This window comes from Durio zibethinus, chromosome 10, assembly GCF_047325235.1.
Source record: "Durio zibethinus cultivar Kanyao isolate XHJ-2024 chromosome 10, ASM4732523v1, whole genome shotgun sequence".
Lineage (NCBI taxonomy): Eukaryota > Viridiplantae > Streptophyta > Magnoliopsida > Malvales > Malvaceae > Durio > Durio zibethinus.
In genome coordinates this window covers 3,587,955-3,603,074 of record NC_143171.1, presented here as the reverse complement: position 1 = coordinate 3,603,074, position 15,120 = coordinate 3,587,955, and positions in this window count along the sequence as shown.

The following is a 15,120-nucleotide window of genomic DNA, read 5'->3' as shown; positions in this document are numbered from 1 at the left end:
TAAAAATATTTTTTAAAAATTTATTTTTAAGAAAAATTGATACTTTCAACTTTTCCTCAAAAAATATATTTTTTTGAAACCTTGAATTCCAAGGAAAATTGATACTTTCAACTTTTCCTCAAAAATCCTTTTTTTGAAATTTATTTTTAAGAAAAATTGATACTTTCAACTTTTCCCTAAAAATATTTTTTTTTGAAAATTTTGATTTTCATTTAAAGAAAATAAAATAATAAAAAAAATAAATAAAAATAAAAAATAAAGAAAAGTAAAACAAAAATAAAAATAAAATAAAGATAAAAAGAATTTAAATAAACCTAATCTAATGAATAAAAAAATAAAAAAAACAAATAAACAAAGAAATGAAAATAAAAATAAAAAAAAACCTGGAGCGGCTCGGATCGCGGCTCAGCTCAGCTCGGCTTGGAGGGGGGCAGACACCCGCGGGTCAGGAAGCAGGTCGAGGCTCGAGTCGGGTCGGATCTCGGCAAAACGCGCGGATCCTCTAGGTTACTTAAGGCCAAAACGACGTCGTTTTGAGAGAGTATAAAAGGCACTTCCCTCTGTTTTTCGACAGAACGCTCCTTCCCTCTCTCTCTTTTCTTCTTTTTTCCTCTCCCTTCTCTCTAAAAGGTCGAAGAACTCCGGTTGAAGATTCACCAGATTCTGAGTTTTGTCGCCGGAATCTGAGTTTGTTCACCGGAAGTTCGTCGGAAGGTCATCGATTTCTGGAAATCTTTGCCGAAAATTGGGCAGATCGTCGAAAACTTCAAGGTTGACCGAAATTTTCATCGAAAAATTTAAACTTCGTCGGAAAATTTACTGAAATCTGGAATTTTTCAAAAATTCTCAGAAAAAAAATCGCCAAAAATTCTCAAAAAATTTATGCTAACTCTCCTAACACTCCTAAACCTTTTCTCAGCTTCTTATACGCCTCATTTTCTCTCAAATCAGTAGCTTTGCTCACTGTTTGTTCTCTGTGTTGCATTTGTTCCAGGATGTCTCTTTTATAGGGATTGATCAAGAGTTTCTAATCAATCCAAATTCCTGTTTGAACGGGGATTCAATATTTGAATTCAATCTGGACTCTTCAGATTGAATGCCCATTCACAATTGGATTCTTCAACTTTCAATCACAGCCCTAAAAAAAAAATCATAATAATCAGATAATCGAAAAAAAATCAGATAAATGAATAAAAATAAAATTAACAGATAATTAATTAAAAAAATTAAAAAAAGATAAATCTAAAAATGTTACAAAATAATAATAATAATATAATAATAAATATATAACTATATAAATAAAATACCTATAAATATTAACAAAAAAAATGAAAATAAAAATAAATAAATAAATAAATAGATAAATAAAGATATAAACATATTAATACATAATAATAATAAATAAATAATAAAATACATAAAATAAAAAAGAAAAAAAATAAAAATAATACAAGATAAAAATTGAATTGGACTTACCCATTTGGGCCAGGCCCAATTGATCTGGGCCTGGACCCAATTGGGTGTCTACAGCTGCCCCTCTTTGCACATTTTCTGTGAAACAAAAATTGCGCAAAGACGTAGACACCCAATCAAGACTCAACTCAACATTGTCATTTTTTGTTTTTTATGTTTTTTTTTTTTTTTTTTGACCAAAGCTCCTCTAAACAGAGGCTCAACGACTTTGAGAAACATAAATTACTCCTCTAAACAAAGGCACCACGACTTTTGAAAATAAATTACTCCTCTAAACAGAGGCACCACGACTTTGAAAAATAAATTGTTCCTCTAAACAGAGGCACCACGACTTTAAAAAATAAATTGCTCCTCTAAACAGAGGCACCACGACTTTGAAAGTAAATTGCTCCTCTAAATAGAGGCACCACGACTTTGAGAAAGTAAATTGCTCCTCTAAACAGAGGCACCACGACTTTGAAAGTAAATTGCTCCTCTAAATAGAGGCACCACGACTTTGGAAAATAAATTGCTCCTCTAAACAGAGGCACCACGACTTTGAAAAAGTAAATTGCTCCTCTAAATAGAGGCACCACGACTTTGGAAAGTAAATTGCTCCTCTAAACAGAGGCAACGGAACTTTGGAAAATAAATTGCTCCTCTAAACAGAGGCACCACGACTTTGAAAAGTAAATTACTCATTGACAATCATGTCCAAAGGAGTTGAAAGTTGTGTTTAAAAGAATTTCAGGAGATTATGCCCAAAGATCTTATAAATTAACCTTGATACCAAAAGACATCCTATTTCAAAGATTAGGAACTTACCTGACAAGCTTTCTTCTCGAATTTGCAAGATCTCAAGATTTGCATTTGCAACTTGTAAGACTCGCATCAAAGATCCTCATTTGAATTTTGGAGGCTCACATCCAAAAGTTCAAAGCTTTTTTAAAAGTTTTTATTTGGCAAACTTGGAATTCATATCCAAAAGTCTGAAGCTTTTCATTTGAATTTTGGAAATTCACATCCAAAAATTCAAAGCTTTTCATTTGAGTTCAAAGGCTCACATGCAATAAAACTTAGAGTTTCACATCTAATTCAAAGGCTCTCATTTAAAACATTGGAAATTCATATCCAAAAGGTTGAAGTTTTGTATTTTGGAGATCCACATCCAAAAGTTTAAAACTTTTCATTTGTTCGAAGATTCACATTCGATGAACTTTAGGGTTTCACTCCTCAAAGATTCTCATTTTGAAATTCAAAGATTCTTATTTGAGTTCTCACAAATTCTCATCAAAAGATTCATAATTTCTTTTTCAAGTGACTCAAAATTTTGCATGAATGAATATTATGACCAAAGATGCAAATGCTTTCTTAATGATGCAAATGCTTTCTTAATGATGCAAATGTGGCAACCTATATTCTCATAGTGCCATGCATGTCCCAACAAAGTTTAATTCATCAAATCATGTGCATGTACTATTCAAGCGACGATGCCACCATGATGCATGTAATGCAAATGTCTATGCAATAAAATTCTAAATAATTATGGTGATATGGCTCTTAAAACTCCACCATTCTGCATGTCTTTCTTGTTCAGTTTCTTCATATTTTGAAACAAGTTTCATCAATCAATCATCACTTGACCACTGTTCATAGACTTCTCAGCACTAAAAATTTCAGAACAAGTTTCACCCACCATCACTGAGTCATTACTCATAAGTGTCTCAGTATTAACCATTTCAAAACAAACTTTGTCCACTGATTGCTTTCATCATCCAATCTTAACTTTCAAGTCATATCGACCAATTCATCCTTGTATTCATCACTTGGTTATACCATTTTTCAAGATTTACCCCATTATATCCTCCATTTGATCATATCACATATCTTTTCAAATCATCTCTTTTAGGTTTCTACCACCATCATCTTAGATTTCTTTTCAAATGAATGCAAGACTCTTTTAAGCACATATTCATTCATTCATTATCATTTCAAATCTTGACAAATATAATGCAATCAAGCATTTTCTGAATTCATTCAAGAGGTGTAACAATAAGAGAACACATGATGAATTATGGTAAAGATAATCAATGAAGATCTATTTTGGTACAAAACAAATGGGAAAAGAAATGAATTGGATACATGTCATTGGGATGGATGGTATGTCCAAATGATGAATATTCAAACAATTCTCAACATTAATCTATGATTCTTTTTCAAAAACTCATTCCATTTACTGTTGAAGTCATCTTGAGCTTGGCGAACTTTGCCCTAGTCTTTAAGGGATCTTCAGATGTCTTTGATCTTTCATTCATGTGAACCATTTGACCTGGATCTTTTTCTACCAAAAATCACCCTTTCAGGTTTTCAATTTGAATCTCTTTTTTCATTTTCTCATTTTTTTCTTTTTTTTATTTTTTTTATCATCTTTTTTTTTCTTTTTTCTCATTTTTCATCCATTGTTGATATCTTTCATACATCAAACTTTAGAGTAATGTAGCATGATTCCATTACTTCATCATGAGCATACCTTCGCTTAACATATGATCATTCAAGTTGAGTATTCACACCTGATCTAAATGGACTTTTCAAGGTTGTAATGTAGGCCAAGGTGAAGGGTCATAAAAAAATGGATATAATAGGCTCAAAACATGTATTAGAAAGGTTCAAAACCAAAGGATCATTTGATACAACTTGGCATTTTACCCCACATCATTTCACTACTTTTTTTTCCTCACACAAAGGATTCTCATCACTTTACCCCAAGTCATGTGTGGCATTTATTTTTTTTTTCTTTTTTTATTTTTGAGACCTTTTGTGAAAAATATTTTTTTTCAAAAATTATCCCCCAGTGTAGAAGGTGATCATTGGTTAGGATTCTTCAGAAAAAGAAATCATAACAGGCTTAAAAGAGTAGCAATAAATGATTTTTTGAATGGTAAAAGAAAGATGGCCATTTTTCATCTCAATTGTGAATACCTTTCTTGAACATCATCTATTGAACAAAGTTCATGAACTTGTATAAAAGATTGCACATCTTCAAGACATATCTATTTCACCTCCAGTAACAACTTACTTTTTGCTCAAATCATCTCCTCATATTAATGTGGATGAGTTCTCAAAATTAAATCTCAGAATTATTGTTATCATTGTCTAAATATTCATCACCTAAAATCTAAGAATGGGAGTATAAAGTTATGAAAGGTAATAGGGCATGGAGTAATGGTCAAGTGAAAGAGAAAAATGTAATGAAATGCATTGACTTACCTTTATTAAAATGATAACAAGTGAAGTCACATTGCAAAAAGAAATCTAACATTATTTGAAAAAAAATCCTAAAATGACAAAAGAAACCTTCAACCAGCCTTATCTCCATTTTTTAAAATTGTTCCCCTATACGATTGGGTGAAGAATCTCTATTGACATCTTGCCCCTCAATTCATTGTGACTCTTCGGACCCTTTCTGTTCTTAACTTTCATTCAGAGTGCTAACATTAGATGTTGTTACTTTTCCTTGATCAAAACTTACCATTCCATCATTGATCAACCGTTGCACCTTATACTTTAAAGCAGTACAATTTTTAGTAGAATGGCCAGTAATTCCATAGTGGTAGTCGCAGTGGACTGTAGGATCATACCACTTTGGATAGGGTGGTTTAAGCGGCTCCACATGGCTGGGGGCAATCAAATGGTTATTATAGAGTTCTCGATATAACTCTGTATAAGTCATAAGGATTGAATCGAATACAGATTTTTCTCGAGTAGTTCGTTGTTCTCGTGAACCACTTACGGGTAAATAGGGCGAATTTGGGTCCTTACAGGAGCTTGAATGTTAATGCTGTATGTAAGATCTTGGGGGCTAAAAATTGATTGGTGTGTGGATGAATAAGGTGGTTGTGAAGCTAGCTGGTATGGGTAGGATGAGGCATTATTCACAGCATGATAGTATGGAGAGTATCCTTGAGATGGATAGGGTTGATAACCCCTGAATTGTTGTCTATCAAAGCTCACAGCTTGAGCTTCAATTTTTTTTCTTTTCTGATGTCTTCTTGGTTTCTCCTCCTTTTAACTTGCCATTTTTTATGGCACTTTCAATAATTTCTCCAGATATTACCATGTCAGCAAAATTTTTTGTTGCATTTCCTATCATCTTTTCATAATAGAGAGGTTTTAAAGTGCTAACAAACAGCACTGTAGTCTCTTTCTCTGTCAGTGAAGGTTGTACCTGTGAAGCTATATCTCTCCATTTCTGAGCATACTCTTTAAAAGACTCGTTTGCCTTTTTCTCCAGATTCTGTAAAGATAAATGATCAGGGGCCAAATCAATATGTCGATACTGACCGATGAAGTCATGTGCCATATCGCTCCAAGAGCGAATGCGGGTTCTATCCAGCTGAACATACCACCTGACCGCAGAGCCAGTAAAACTGTCATGAAAAATATGCATCAATAGCTTTTCATCATGCACATGAGCTACCATTTTTTGACATTACATTGTGATGTGAGTTTTGAGGTACTTTGTACCGTTATATTTTTTAAATTTCGGTACTTTAAACTTATGAGGGATAACCACATCAGGAACTAGGCAGAGCCCAGCAGCATCAACTGATCCATAAAAGCTAAATCCTTCCACAGCTCGTTGCCTTTGCTCTAACATGCTAATTTTAGAGCTTTTCTGAACTTTCGCTCTTATCTTTTCTTTCTCTTTCTCTTTTAAATCATCTAGATCAGGAATTGGTTTTGCTATATTTTCAGTGAAGACAGGATTTATATAGCTATTATACTGCCCTGGGTTGAAAGCTGATGGCATTCCAGGATATGTTGGATATGCGAAGTGTTGTGACGGGACCTCTTGAGCAGACTGGGCCTGAGGTGGGCCAAAATCTGAAGGGTACAGAGGGTGTGCCACTTCTTGTAATGGGGGAATTTGCTGGCTTGTATCTTCTTCAACTCTTTTTCCTTTATTCATGTTATTAAGAGCCTCCAGAATCTTGCTCAGCTCACTTTCAATCTTTTCCTGTGCTTTTTTTATTTTTTCAAATCGATGAGAATTTTTCTGCTCCATTTGTCTTCTCTGGATCTTGTGTTGTATCGATGGGCAAGGTTCTCACTAGATGGAGCTATCCTTGAACCTTTAGCACCATATCTTATGATTAGAAATGTTATGCTATGCTTTATGTCTGATGCTTTGATGCACTAATGAAATGTATATTTTTCTAAATGAAATCTAGTATAAAATGGATGTAAATGATTGTGTTAAAACATGATCATAAAAATAATGCAGATGCATACAATCAGACAAACAACATAGTTAGTTCCATAGATAAAATGAAAGTGATGCTGATACATAATGTTACATATGATAATGAAAATGATACACAAAGTTAAACAACCAAAATGATTAGATAGACACCTTTTTTGTGTCTTAATTTCAGGGTATATCTATCATTGGGTAGAAAGGGCTCTATCCTAGGTTTAGGCACTCTTAAGGTTCACTATATGCGATTTTAAGGTCAAAGTCTAAAGGTCCTCAAATTGTTCCTTACATCCTTGTCCATCATAGACTAGTGAGGCACCCTAATCCTCACTCATTATAGGCTACAAGCGGAAAAGGTTCAATTTGAGTGGGAGTATTTCGCTAGCCACTGCGAAGGCATTAGACTTCACGAAAGCAATAGGTACTTTACTCCCTCCTAGAGAGACGGAGCTTGGGTGTAAAATGACATAATTAACAAAGTAAATAAACATGAATGAACGATAATACATATATACAAAAAGGTTCAATTTTAGGCTTTTGGATAACATAAATTATTTGCTGGCCTGACTCTCAAAGTCCCCAACGAAGTCGCCAAGCTGTCATAACATCTAGATTCGGGGATCTATCGCTAGACATTGACTTTTAGGGAGTCGCCACCAATCTTTTTTATCTAGGTGCGATTGGCCACCTAAAGAATCTGTCCTTTTAGGGAACACCTAAGCTTAAGGGTCCCTAAAAGAATAGGTTCAGGTCTGCTAACTAGAACAGGGTTCGGGAGTTCGATTACGTGTGAGGAAGGTTATAGCACCCTCACAACGCCCATCAAAAGATGGTACCAGCTTAAATTTGTGTTATCCAATAAACCTTAAAATTTTACCAAGTAATTAATTATTGAAAATTATTCTCAATTGACTCTAATACTTTTAGTAGAAAATTGAAAAAATTCTTTCACCTTAGGAGTATACAAGAAAAATTACTGTTTTACTTGTAGAGGTTCCGTCGTCGGATTAGTTAAAGAAAAATCAAAATCAAAATCAAAATAGAAAAGAAGGAAAGAATGATTGTTCTTGTGTAGGAAAAATTGATACTTTCAACTTTTCCCCAAAAATACTTTTTTTAAAAATTTATTTTTAAGAAAAATTGATACTTTCAACTTTTCTCCAAAAATATTTTTTGGAAATTTATTTTTAAGGAAAATTGATATTTTCAACTTTTCCTCAAAAATATTTTTTTTGAAACTTTGATTTCCAAGGAAAATTGATACTTTCAACTTTTCCTTAAAAATCCCTTTTTGAAAATTTATTTCTAAGGAAAATTGATACTTTTAACTTTTCCCTAAAAATATTTTTCGAAAATTTTGATTTTCAAGGAAAATTGATACTTTCAACTTTTCTCCAAAAATATTTTTTTGAAAATTTATTTTTAAGCAAAATTGATACTTTCAACTTTTCCTCAAAAATCTTTTTTTTGAAATTTATTTTTAAGAAAAATTAATGCTTTCAACTTTTTCCTAAAAATATTTTTTTTTGAAAATTTTGATTTTCATTTAAAGAAAATAGAATAATAAAAAAAATAAATAAAAATAAAAAATAAAGAAAAGTAAAACAAAAATAAAAATAAAATAAAGATAAAAAGAATATTAAATAAACCTAATCTAATAAATAAAAAAAATAAAATAAACAAATAAACAAAGAAATGAAAATAAAAAAAAAATAAAAAACTGAAGCGGCTCGGATCGCGGCTCGGCTCGACTCAAGGAAGAAAAAACGGCTCGGAGAAGCGGCTTTGGAGCTCGGCTCGGCTCGACTCGGCTTGCAGGGGGGCGGACACGTGCTAGTCAGGAAGCGGGTCGACGCTTGGATCGGGTTGGATCTTGACAAAACGCGTGGATCCTCTCGGTTACTTAAGGTCAAAACGACGTCGTTTTGAGAGGGTATAAAAGGCACTTCCCTCTGTTTTTCGACAGAACGCTCCTCCCCTCTCTCTCTCTTCTTCTTTTTTCCTCTCCCTTCTCTCTAAAAGGTCGAAGAACTTCGGTTGAAGATTCACCGAATTTTGGGTTTTGTCACTGAAATCTGGGTTTGTTCGTCGGAAGTTCACCGGAAGGTCACCGGTTTCTAGAAATCTTCGCCGAAAACTGGGCAGGTCATCGAAAACTTCAAGGTTGGCCAAAATTTTAGTCGAAAAATTTAAACTTCGCCGAAAAATTCACTGGAATCTGGAATTTTCCAGAAATTCCCAGAAAAAAAATCGCCAAAAATTCTCAAAAAATTTCTGCTAACTCTCCGAACACTCTAAACCTTTTCTCAGCTTCCTATATGCCTCCTTTTCTCTCAAATCAGTAGCTTTGCTCACTGTTTGTTCTCTGTGTTGCATCTGTTTCAGGAGGTCCCTTTTATAGGGATTGATTAAGAGTTTCTGATCAATCCCAATTCCTGTTTGGACAGGGATTCAATCTTTGAATCTAATCTGGACTCTTCAGATTGAATTCTCATTCACAATGGGATTCTTTAACTTTCAATCACAGCCCTAAAAAAAAAATCATAATAATCAGATAATCGAAAAAAAATCAGATAAATGAATAAAAATAAAATTAACAGATAATTAATTAAAAAAATTAAAATAAGATAAATCCAAAAATGTTACAAAATAATAATAATAAATATATAACTATATAAATAAAATACCTATAAATATTAACAAAAAAAGGAAAATAAAAATAAAATAAATAAATAAATAGATAAATAAAGATATACACATATTAATACATAATAATAATAAATAAATAATAAAATACATAAAATACAAAAGAAAAAAAATAAAAATAATACAAGATAAAAATTGAATTGGGCTTACCCATTTGGGCCAGGCCCAATTGATCTGGGCCTGGACCCAATTGGGTGTCTACAATCTTTAAGTGAGAAATTTTTTTAAATTTGTCCCAAATGGTGAAAAAATTTAAATGAAATTTCAAGAAAAATAATTGTCATATTATTTTTTTTTCCAAAAACAAAAGAGAAATAAAAGAAATTTCTAAATAGGAACAAATGATAGAAAATTTAGAAATTTAAAAGAGAAAATATTTTTAATTTGACCCAAATGGTAGAATAATTAGATATATTTTCAAAAAAAAATTAAACCTTTTTCCGACGAAGAAGCCTCTTCAAGAAAATAAATGAAAATTTTGAATACTCTTGAGGTAAAAAAATATTTTAAAGAATTCTACCAAATTGATAGAGTCTTAAAAATTATTTATAATATTTTAACATAAAAAATTTAATACTATTAGAACCAAGATCCTAGGATAAATTTAAAATAAAGTGGTACCATCGTTTGGATGGACATGTAGGGGTGCTATAACCTTCTTCACATGTAACCGAATTTTTGAATTTCGTTATAGTTAGTAGATCCAAACCTATTCTTTTAGGGACCCTTAATCAAACTTATGAGTTCCTTAAGATGATAGATTCTTTAGGTGGCCGATTATACCTAGTTAAAAAGATTGGTAGCTACTCCATCCATTTGTTAAGTCTAGCTATAGATTTACAAATCTATATGTTATGACAATATACATAATAGCATGATGGTAGGTAAACATATTGAAGCTTCATCTGCGACCAACTATTCTCTAGGCTTAAATGTTTTTACCCCTCGACCAAAAATTGAACTTCTATTATTCGAAGGTGAGAATCCTAGAGGATGGTTAAAAAAATGTTAGAGGTATTTTACCATTTTTGGAATGTTAGATCATCAGCAATGGAAATAGTTGCTATGTATTTAACTGGTAGAGAAGAAATATTGTTTGATAGATACTTGATGTAGAAACCAAGATTTACATGGTAAAAATTTTCTAATGATCTCTATCATAGATTTTATGACAAGACATATTTGGATGTGATTGAGGAATTAAATTAGTTAACTTAAAAGAACATAGTGGAAGAATATTAAGAGAAATTTGAAAAGCTCAGGCCATTCATGCTTCAAAATACCCCCATTTAGATGAGTTATATTTTGTATCCAATTTTATAAGTGGCCTAAAGGAAGATCTCAAACCAAGAGTTAAGGCTAGTAAGCCTTGGACTTTGGCAGCAACCTATAGGCAAGCTAAATTACACCAGCTACCTTTGGATACAAAAGACACAGACCACCTACTAAACCCAGTTCCATTAATAGCACCTATATTCCTTCCAAGAACCTTTAAAACTTTGGTCTCAAACATAAAAAATCAACCTCAATACAACATTAACAACACAAAAGCAAACTCTTATGGAGTAAAAAAGATTACAGAACCTATGCTTTAAATGTGGTGAAAATCTTTTTCCTAGCTACATTTACAAGAACAAACAGTTGAACCTCATCACGGTGGAGGAATTTTCATAAGAAAAAAGGATGACGAGGAACTACTTGACAATAGTCAGGATATCGACAATGAAGTTGACTAAACGAATGGTAATTTGGAAATCTCTATTAATGCTCTAACATGTAGCACTATGTACAACACGCTAAGGATACAAGGGAATATGAAGGAAAAGCCTTTGAATATACTTATAGATAGCAGAAGTACTCACAGTTTTGTGACTCCCAAATTGGCAAAAGATAGGGTGGAGTTGACGTGTACTAATCATTTGGCTATAACTGTGACTAATGGTGAAAGGTTGTATAGTATAGCCAAATGTAAAGAACTTGAATGGATAATGCATGGGCATAAATTTACTCATGATTTTAGAGTTTTGGCATTATGGGGTAGTGACATGATGCTTGGAGTTGATTGGATGAGGAAATATAGTTCTCTTGTATTTGATTTCAATGACATGTCAGTGAGTTTTAAAAAAAAAAGACAAGAAGTTACATTAAAAATTGGTTTTAATAAAGCTAGCCTAAAGCTTATTTCTAGAGATAAATTATAGAAGCTAGCCTATAAGGATCTTGAAATATTGGAGGGAATGTTCATGATCAATGGGAAGTGTGATCATGTCAAAACACCAGTTGTGTTTAAGCTAATAATAGCTTTATACGAGGACATATTTAAGGAGCCTATAGGATTACCACCAGAGATTGCAAGATCATAGTATATCCTTGAAACAAGGCTCTTAACCTGTTAATCTAAGACCTTATAGATTCAACCATTATTAGAAGAATGAGATTAAAAGGCAAAGAGCAAAAATGTTATCTTTCTTTGTCATACAAACCAGCAATAGCCCTTTTGCTTTTTTATGTTTGTTAGTTAAGAAGAATGATGGCACTTGAAGGATGTGTATGGATTACAAACAATTAAATACAAGGATAGTGAAAAATAAATTCTCTATACCTATAATGGAAGATCTCCTAGATAGGTTGAAAGGAGCCTATTACTTTTCAAAAATAAACCTCAGATTAGGTTACTGATAGATAAAGGTAAAAAAAGATGACATTCATAAGACAACATTTAAAACTCATCAGGGACATTACAAATTTAAGGTAATACAATTTGGACTTATCAATGCACATGTAACCTTTCAGTTTCTCATGAATGATATATTTGCTCTTTATTTAAAAAAATTTATGTTGATATTTTTTGATGATATTCTTGTCTATAGTTCTAATTTGAGAGAACATAAAAAACATTTAAACATTATATTTGCAATATTGAGAAAGAACACACAATGTGAAAAAAGAAGCAAGTGTTTTTTTGGTTAAAAATAGGTTAAATGCTTAAGAAGTATCTACAGATCCTGTTAAGATAGAAGCAATGTAAAACTGGTCATAGCCTAAGAGTTTTAAGTCTTTGAGGAGATTTTTAGATTGATTGGATATTACAAGAAGTTCATAAAAAGCTATAGAGAGATTAGTAAACCACTGACAGATATGTTTAAAAAGAATAGGTTCAAGTGGACACCTGCAGCAATATCAGCTTTCAATCGACTTAAGGAGGCCATGTGTTCTACTCTTGTCTTAGCATTACTTGATTTCAATAAACCTTTTATATTATAAACTAATGCTAGCAACAATGAGATTGGAGCTATTTTATCCTAAGATGGAAATCTAATAGCTTACTTAAGTAAAGCTCTAGCTACTTGACACAAAGACCTTTCTATTTATGAAAAAAAGTATCTAACCATACTAATGGCAATAACAAAATGGAGACATTACTTGGAAGGACAATTATTCATTATCGAGACAAGTCATGAAGTCGTAAAATATTTGCTTAAGCAGAAGTTGACTACCACCATTCAAAAAAGAGGACTAATCAAATTACTTAGGCTAGATTACTCTATATAATATAAAAAAGGTAGGATGAATACAACAGTAGATGCCCTATCCAGGTAATATAAGGAGGAAGCATAAAGCTATAGCTTGCAATCCACTACATTTATACCAGAATGGGTGAAAGAGATCAAGTATAATGGTGATACACTAGCACAATAGCAAATTAAGGCTTTTATCATCCATCATTTTGATAATTCTCACTATTCATTTAGTAATGGAGTTTTAAAATTTAAACATGAAGTGTATGTAGGTAATAATGGGCAGTTAGGGGAAAAAATTTTGCAAGCCTTTCATGATTCATCTCAAAGGGGCATTCAAGAATTCAAGCCACCTATCATAGACTTAAATTAAATTTTTATTGGCCTAGGATGAAGAAACAAGTCCGTGAGTATATCCAACAGTGTGATACTTGTAAAAGGAATAAAAATGAGCATGTTCCTTATCCTAGTCTTTTGTAGCCAATTCTTATACCATAACAAGCCCGGGATATAATCAACATAGATTTTGGGTTGCCCTTATCTAAAAAATATAGCTATATTATGGTGATAATGGATAAATTTACTAAGTACAGTCACTTTCTTTCTTTGTTACATCTTTTTACAGTTATGAAATATATCTCAACCAAGTTCATAAACTACATGAGACGCTTAAAATTACTATTTCTAGTAGGGATCTAGTATTCACTAGTCTATTTTGACAAATAAAATTGTTGAGAACCATATTTCATCTGAATACAACTTATCATCCAAAATTTGATAGACAAATCGAGAAGGTTAATTAGTGTTTGGAGCAGTCTTTACGGTGATATGTTTTCTCAAGCCTAAAAGTTAGATTTGATGACTACCATTAGTTGAATAATGGTATAATATAAGCTACCACACTTATCTCGGAATGTCTCCATTTCATGCTTTGTATGATTACAAATCATAGCATATGATGCAAGTAGTCAAGCAAAAGTGACGAATCTGGAAGAATTATTGAAAGATAGAAAACAAGTCAGTAGGTTGATGGTTGATCAGTTGAATAAAGCTTAACAGAGGATGAAATTATATACTGACAAAAAAAAAGGAAGAAAGTTTCAGGTGAGAGATAAAGTGTATTTAAAACTTTAGCCCTACAAACAAGCCTCTTTGGCACTTCGAAAGAGTTTAAAACTTTTATCCAAATATTATGGTCCTTATTCTATATTAGCCAAATTTGGTTTAGTTGCTTATAAATTGCAATTACCTCTTACTTTTGAGTTTCATCAAGTGTTTCATGTCAGTTTGTTAAAAAAAAAAGTTAGGCAACAAAGTAGTTCCAAGCTTAGCTTCATCAGAATGAGGATGGACAACCGCTTGTATATCCTATTGCTGTGATTGATAAATGAATGGTTAAAAAGCACAATAAGGTTGTCACCCAACTTCTAATGGTTTGGTCAAATTTAAGGCCTGATAATACAACTTGGGAAGACTATAAAGGATTGATGTCATAGTTTTTAGATTTTGATCCTTAGAGACAAGAATGTGGTGAAATAGAAGGTATTGTGATGAACTTAATGAAAAAGAGCAATAGCAGTATAAGCAAGACTATGGCAGAAAATGATTATGTCTGTTATTAACATATTAAGGTTAGAGTTAGTAATTAATCTATTGGCTAGTAATACTCTGTAAATTTGTAATTTTTACAATTTACACAATAATTCCATAATAGCTTTATTTAAATAATTTATGGCTGTAACTGATTTTCATGAATGAAAAGATAATTTCTTCTCTGAATCCGTTTCTATTCTCTTTGTAGTCTTTTTAATTTTTCTTTATTCTCTTTTTAGGCTTTTCAATTTTTTTTTTGGTCTCTTCATAATCTTTAAAACCTTAACCAAGTCATAACTAAGTTGTGACATTAAGTTACAATTTCATTGGGTTTGCATGAATAAATCTTGTGTGGAGACTGAGTTGTTGACACTAATTAGATGAATCCAATAAGGGACATTAGAAGTCAGAATAAAAAATATGACCTTTTGGTAGATTGAGGTGCATGCTGCAAAACAATAAAAAGTAGATCAATTTCTTGGTGACAAATTGATAAGAATAGTAAAAGGATAAAAATCTACAAATTGTGTTGGTATGGCTAGTCATTTGAATAAGTAAAGGTAATTGCCATTTTTATCATTTTCTTTCTTAGAT